The sequence below is a fragment of the Phyllobates terribilis genome, unplaced genomic scaffold (genome assembly GCF_046119375.1).
Source record: "Phyllobates terribilis strain yellow unplaced genomic scaffold, ASM4611937v1 Scaffold_152__1_contigs__length_4461920, whole genome shotgun sequence".
In the NCBI taxonomy this organism is placed as follows: Eukaryota; Metazoa; Chordata; class Amphibia; order Anura; family Dendrobatidae; genus Phyllobates; species Phyllobates terribilis.
Genome location: NW_027362912.1, coordinates 938,981 through 946,412, shown reverse-complemented (window position 1 = coordinate 946,412; position 7,432 = coordinate 938,981).

Sequence of the window (7,432 nt, the reverse complement as noted above, 5' to 3'; positions counted from 1 at the left end):
TATCTATTTCAGATTTGCCAATGAGTCCATGGCAGAAAATTCCAGTTAACCCCTTTATCACCTCAGGTTTTTCCGTTTTTGCGCTTTCATTTTTGCTCCCCTTCTTCCCAGAGCCATAACTTTTTTATTTTTCCGTCAATATGGCCATGTGAGGGCTTGTTTTATTGTGGGATGAGTTATTCTTTTGAACACCACCATTGATTTTACCATATTGTGTACTGGAAAATGGGAAAAATATCCAAGTGCAGTGAAATGGCAAAAAAAGTGCAATTCCACAAAAGGTTTTTTTTTTACCATGTTCAGTAAATGCTAACACTGACCGGCCATTATGATTCTCCAGGTCATTACGAGTTCGTAGTTACCAAACATGTGGAGCTTCTATTTTATTTAAGTGGTGAAATCAAAATTCAAAGCTTGTTAAAAATAATAATCATTTTTCCGAGACCCGTAGCGTCTCCATTTTTCCTGATCTAGAGCCGGGTCAGGGGTTATTTTTTGCGCACTGAGCTGACATTTTTATTGATACCGTTTTGGTGTAGATATGATGTTTTGATCGCCTGTTATTACATTTTAATGCAATGTTGCGGCGACCAAAACAACTTAATTTTGGAGTTTTGTTTTTTTTCTCGTTATACGGTTTACTGATGGAAGTCATTCTTTTTATATATTGATAGATCGGGCGATTCTAAATGCGGCGATACCAAACGTGTATTTTTGATTGTTTTATTTTGAATGGGGTAAAAGGGGGGTGATTTGAACTTTTAAATATTTTTTTTTACTTTTTACATGCTTCAATAGTCTCCTTAGCAGACTAGAAGCTGTGATCTTCCGATCGCTTGTGTTACACAAATGGCCGCCTGAGGCAGCACATGCGCAATTGAGACCTCAGTAGCCGAGATCTCAGGAGACATTTACTTGGTTTGGCTTTCTACTTCTTTATCTAACTGTATTGCCCTCTATATCATCCATTCTGTATGGACTGCTCTGTACTCATATTGGACATTTATGCATTTAGTAGGGCTTAAGGGGATTATTGTGCTTGTTACCCATCAAATCTGTAGATGCGCTCACTAATTAGACTTTGTTTAGGGCAATTTTAAAGTATAATATTGATAACGGTCCTGCACAGTGACAAGATTATGTTACAGGATTCTGGACAAATGTACAATGCCAGTCATTCAAGGGTTAATTCTTTGGAACACAGAGAGACTTTCTAGCCAGTGAAGCACCAGTAATAAACACCTGTGGTAACTACAGCAACTGTGCTGATGTCATAAACACATACATCTATGATATAGAAGATGATTCCGGAACCACAGGTCATTCAGCCGTATGAAGCGCCGTACTTGATGTGTCTGGAGACCTGGAGCTTCATCACTCCACAACCTGTAAGGGAGGAAGGGGATACGGCCTAGCCAGCCAGATCAGCCATACCGCCTAGCCAGCCAGATCAGCCATATCGCCTAGCCAGCCAGATCAGCCATACCGCCTAGCCAGCCAGATCAGCCATATCGCCTAGCCAGCCAGATCAGCCATACCGCCTAGCCAGCCAGATCAGCCAAACCGCCTAGCCAGCCAGATCAGCCATATCGCCTAGCTAGCCAGATCAGCCATACCGCCTAGCCAGCCAGATCAAACTAACCCTAGCGATCAATGGGGTGACAGATGTTGCAGCCAGATCTCCCTCACGTCCGGTACTAGTTGCCTTCACCTTTATGTGTACGGCCTGGAGATGTTGCATTAGACTTCTCCATATGGTGCTCGCACAGGGCACCTACTTTGACCTTCTCCATTACTGTCTGTTTTCTGATGATGTAATGTGTAACTTGTGTGACTATGTGATTTCACTGCTATCATATCTATAGTGGATGTATATCATGTCTCACTGTAAATATGATACAATGTACAAATTCTAGTACAATTTGCTGTTACTTGTTGGCACTATCCTTCTAAGCCCGAGGGATGGGCAAGTCCTCCAGCCATGGTTCCCTAGAGGTTTCCTCCACAGGGGGTTGTCCTCTCCTGAGTGCTGACGGATGATTCTTCGTGAGTCGGAGGTTTGCCATTTTCAGTGTCTTTTTCATAGCAATTGGCTGATTCTAAATTTCAGACACTGAATGAAATAATATGATTTGTAATAAAATTTGGTCTATTTAACATTCACTAAAAGTGTTTTGTGCATTTCTTTCACAATCTTGGGTTGGTGGGATTTTCTTGGGAATCAGGATCTAGCATCTATGATCAAGCCATGAAGCCGGATATGGAGTCAGAGCATTGTTAACCCTGTGCTTGAAGACAGAATGGAGCAGAAATGACAAAGTGTTACTTCACAAGTAGCACAAGTTCACAATCTTCCTTGCATTCAGATAATGGAGGTGGCTGCTGCAGAAAAACATACCCACAGCATGATACTACAACCACCATGTTTCACTGTGGGGATGGTGTTCTTGGGGTGATGAGCTGTTGGTTTGGTGCCAGACACAGCATTTACCTTGGTGGCCAAAAAGTTCAATTTTGGTCTCATCTGACCACAGCACATTCCTCCATATATTTTGGGAGTCTCCCACATGTTTTTTGGCAAACTCAAATCGAGACTTACAATTTTTAAGTAAAAGCTTTTTTCTGCCCACTGAGCGAGACAACTGTAGACTGGACAAGGGGATCAGAGGATGCCCGCAAGCTCGGACACTGAGTTTTCAGCTCCTGCAGTGTCAGTGTGTGCAGGGCTGAGGATTCAATATAGGCAGTGCTGTCAATCATTGTAAGGGGCAGAGGATGGTAATTAAGCGTGGGGTGTAAATGCTGTTTTTGCATAAAAATATAATCTGTACCTAAAGTATAATTTTTTTTATAGGGGCCAAGATTCCTATACAAATCCATAAATGATTTGAGTATTGGGGGTGACAGACTCCCTTTAAGAAACTGAGACCACCCCATTAACTGGTTGTAGAAAAAACATGAAAAGTGTGAATTAACCAGACAGGTAAATTACAAAAAAGGAGATAAACACGAATGGAAATTCTCTGAAAATGTGATCAGTTTATTTTTATTAAGCATAAAACACGTTTTCCTGGAATATCCCTGTGTTTCCAAATAAATACCAGTAACGCAGTGAAGGATGGACATGGTGGAACAGGTTTCTATTAAAGTGCTTGAGCATATATTATGAATGCACCAAAATTCTGTAGTATAATAAAGCCTGCATCTTGGAGGGTTTCGTCCATATCTGGAGTAATATTAATAAAAATGTGGAGTTGGTGCATCCCTAGTATACTGCTATATCACTAGTAACACAATGGGACACACACAAAGCACTGTGTGCTGCCACCTAGACAGGGTAGCTGCTCAGCAGTGAGGGGTGCGGATTCGGCACAGATTGTCTATGATGACAGATATGTTGAGCTGTCCTCCACATTTATCTGATCGAAACTAGAGGGCTCCACAGCAAACAGTCTTAGCATATCCAGTTCTAGGGGATGCATGCAGCCGCTGACCACCAGGGAATGAAGAGGACCTCCAAAGTCAACAGTGCTGAGTTGCTGCAGAGTGCCCGCCGCTATATGTTGGCCAGATGCCCCCCACTCGGCCCAGTCCCATGCAGATTGTGTTCTCAGGTAGAGCTGAGGATCGCAACAGAAACATTTATATCTCAATGATATCGCAATACGGTCTTCTATTTAAAAACATTATAAGAAAACTTACATGCAAAAATACTTATTTTATATATATATATATATATATATATATATATATATATATATATATATATATATATATATATACCTTTAGGCACAATGGATATTGATGCAAATCAAGGTATTTATTCAGACAATAAATTGTTCATGATACAGATGTATGACCAACACTTCGGCCTCAGCGTTTATCAAGGTTTATCTAAAACAATACAAAAATGGGAAGAACTGTATAAAAAACGAAAATCCATCGTCTCATGATAAATCAAATTACAATCATATCTGAGAAAAAGAGGAGGGATAACAAATAATCCGACACTCAGCACATGAAAATATCTCATATAAATGAATACAAAGCGGTGCTTCATTCCGGAGTTAACCACTAAAGAGGAAAAATAAGAAATATACACGATTTAGTTATGGATTGTAACAAATATATGCAAGAGTAAAAAGGGGGGGACATACTATGAGGTCAGACGTATCACAGGTATCAAAAGAGCCAAAGCGTAATGACACCATATACGCCCTACAGTATATGCCCCTCATCCTTCTATATGCCCCATCCTGGTATATTGAATATGGTCCCCATCCTGGGTAGGTGTATATGCCCCTCCATCCATCCTGGGTAGGTGTATATGCCCCTCCATCCGTCCATCCTGGGTAGGTGAATATGCCTCTCCATCCATCCATCCTGGGTAGGTGAATATGCCTCTCCATCCATCAATCCTGGGTAGGTGTATATGCCCCTCCATCCATCAATCCATCCTGGGTAGGTGTTTCGGCCCATCCATCCATCATGGGTAGGTGTAGATGACCCTCCATCCATCCATTCTGGGTAGGCGCAGATGACCCTCCATCCATCCATCCTGGGTAGTCTATTCTAGTATGTGTTTATGCCCCTCCATCCATCCATACTGGGTAGGCGTAGATGGCCCTCCATCCATCCATTCTGGGTAGGCGTAGATGACCCTCCATCCATCCATGCTGGGTAGTCTATTCTAGTATGTGTTTATGCCCCTCCATCCATCCTGGGTAGCAGTATATGTCCCTTCCTCCATCCATGCTGGGTAGGAGTATATGCCCCTCCATCCATCCTTGGTAGGAGAATATGCCCCTCCATCCATCCATTCTGGGTAGGTGTATATGCCCCTCCATCCATCCATCCTGGGTAGGTGTATATGCCCCTCCATCTATCCATCCTGGGTAGGTGTATATGCGCCTCCATCCATCCATCCTGGGTAGGTGTATATGCGCCTCCATCCATCCATCCTGGGTAGGTGTATATGCGCCTCCATCCATCCATCCTGGGTAGGTGTATATGCGCCTCCATCCATCCATCCTGGGTAGGTGTATATGCGCCTCCATCCATCCATCCTGGGTAGGTGTATATGCGCCTCCATCCATCCATCCTGGGTAGGTGTATATGCGCCTCCATCCATCCATCCTGGGTAGGTGTATATGCGCCTCCATCCATCCATCCTGGGTAGGTGTATATGCGCCTCCATCCATCCATCCTGGGTAGGTGTATATGCGCCTCCATCCATCCATCCTGGGTAGGTGTATATGCGCCTCCATCCATCCATCCTGGGTAGGTGTATATGCGCCTCCATCCATCCATCCTGGGTAGGTGTATATGCGCCTCCATCCATCCATCCTGGGTAGGTGTATATGCGCCTCCATCCATCCATCCTGGGTAGGTGTATATGCGCCTCCATCCATCCATCCTGGGTAGGTGTATATGCGCCTCCATCCATCCATCCTGGGTAGGTGAATATGCCTCTCCATCCATCAATCCTGGGTAGGTGTATATGCCCCTCCATCCATCCATCCTGGGTAGGTGTATATACCCTTCCATCCTTCCTCAGTAGGTGTAAATGACCCTCCATCCATCCATCCTGGGTAGCAGTATATGTCCCTCCCTCCATCTATCCATCCTGGGTAGGTGTATATGCCCCTCCATCCATCCATCCTGGGTAGGTAAATATGCCTCTCCATCCATCAATCCTGGGTAGGTGTATATGCCTCTCCATCCATCAATTCTGGGTAGTTGAAGATGCCCCTCCATCCATCAATCCATCCTGGGTAGGTGTTTCGGCCCCTCCATCCATCCTGGGTAGGTGTATTTGCCCGTCCATCCATCCTGAGTAGGTGTATATGGCCCTCCATCCATCCATCCTGGGTAGCAGTATATGTCCCTTCCTCCATCCATCCTGGGTAGGTGTATATGCCCCTCCATCCATCCTGGGTAGGTGTATATGCCTCTCCATCCATCCATCCTGGGTAGGTGTATATGCCTCTCCATCCATCCATCCTGGGTAGGTGTATATGCCTCGCCATCCATCCATCCTGGGTAGGTGTATATGCCTCTCCATCCATCCATCCATCCTGGGTAGGTGTATATGCCTCTCCATCCATCCATCCTGGGTAGGTGTATATGCCTCTCCATCCATCAATTCTGGGTAGTTGTAGATGCCCCTCCATCCATCAATCAATCCTGGGTAGGTGTATCGGCCCATCCATCCATCATGGGTAGGTGTATATGCCCCTCCATCCATCCATTCTGGGTAGGCGTAGATGACCTTCCATCCATCCATTCTGGGTAGGCGTAGATGATCCTCCATCCATCCATCCTGAGTAGTCTATTCTAGTATGTGTTTATGCCCCTCCATCCATCCATTCTGGGTAGGCGTAGATGACCTTCCATCCATCCATCATGGGTAGGTGTAGATGACCCTCCATCCATCCATGCTGGGTAGGAGCATATGCCCCTCCATGCATCCTTGTTAGGAGAATATGCCCCTCCATCCATCCATCCTGGGTAGGTGTATATACCCCTCCATCTATCCATCCTGGGTAGGTGTATATGCCCCTCCATCCATCCATCCTGGGTAGGTGTATATGCGCCTCCATCCATCCATCCTGGGTAGGTGTATATGCGCCTCCATCCATCCATCCTGGGTAGGTGTATATGCCCCTCCATCCATCCATCCTGGGTAGGTGTATATGCCCCTCCATCCATCCATCCTGGGTAGGTGTATATGCCCCTCCATCCATCCATCCTGGGTAGGTGTATATGCCCCTCCATCCATCCATCCTGGGTAGGTGTAGCTACCCCTCCATTCATCCATTCTGGGTAGGTGTAGATGTCCCTCCATCGATCAATCCATCCTTGGTAGGTGTAGTTGCCACTCCATCCATCCATAGTGGGTGTGGATACCCCTCCATCCATTCTAGGTAGGTGTATATCCCCCTCCATCCATCCATCTTGGGTAGGTGTATATGCCCCTCCATCCATCCATCTTGGGTAGGTGTATATGCCCCTCCATCTATCCATCCATCATGGGTAGGTGTATATGCCCCTTCATCCATCCATCCTGGGTAGTCTATTCTGGTAGCTGTATATGCCCCTCCATACATCCATCCATCCACCCTGGGTAGGTGTAGATGCCCCTCAATCCATCCATCCTGCGTAGGTGTATATGCCCCTCCAACCATCCATCCTGGGTAGGTGTATATGCCCCTCCAACCATCCATCCTGGGTAGGTGTATATGCATCTCCATCCATCCATCCTGGGTAGGTGTATATGCATCTCCATCCATCCATCCTGGGTAGGTGTATATGCCCCTCCATCCATCCATCCTGGGTAGGTGTAGATGCCCCTCCATCCATAAATCCATCCTGGGTAGGTGTATATGCCCCTCCATCCATCCTGGGTAGGTGTATATGCCCCTCCATCCAT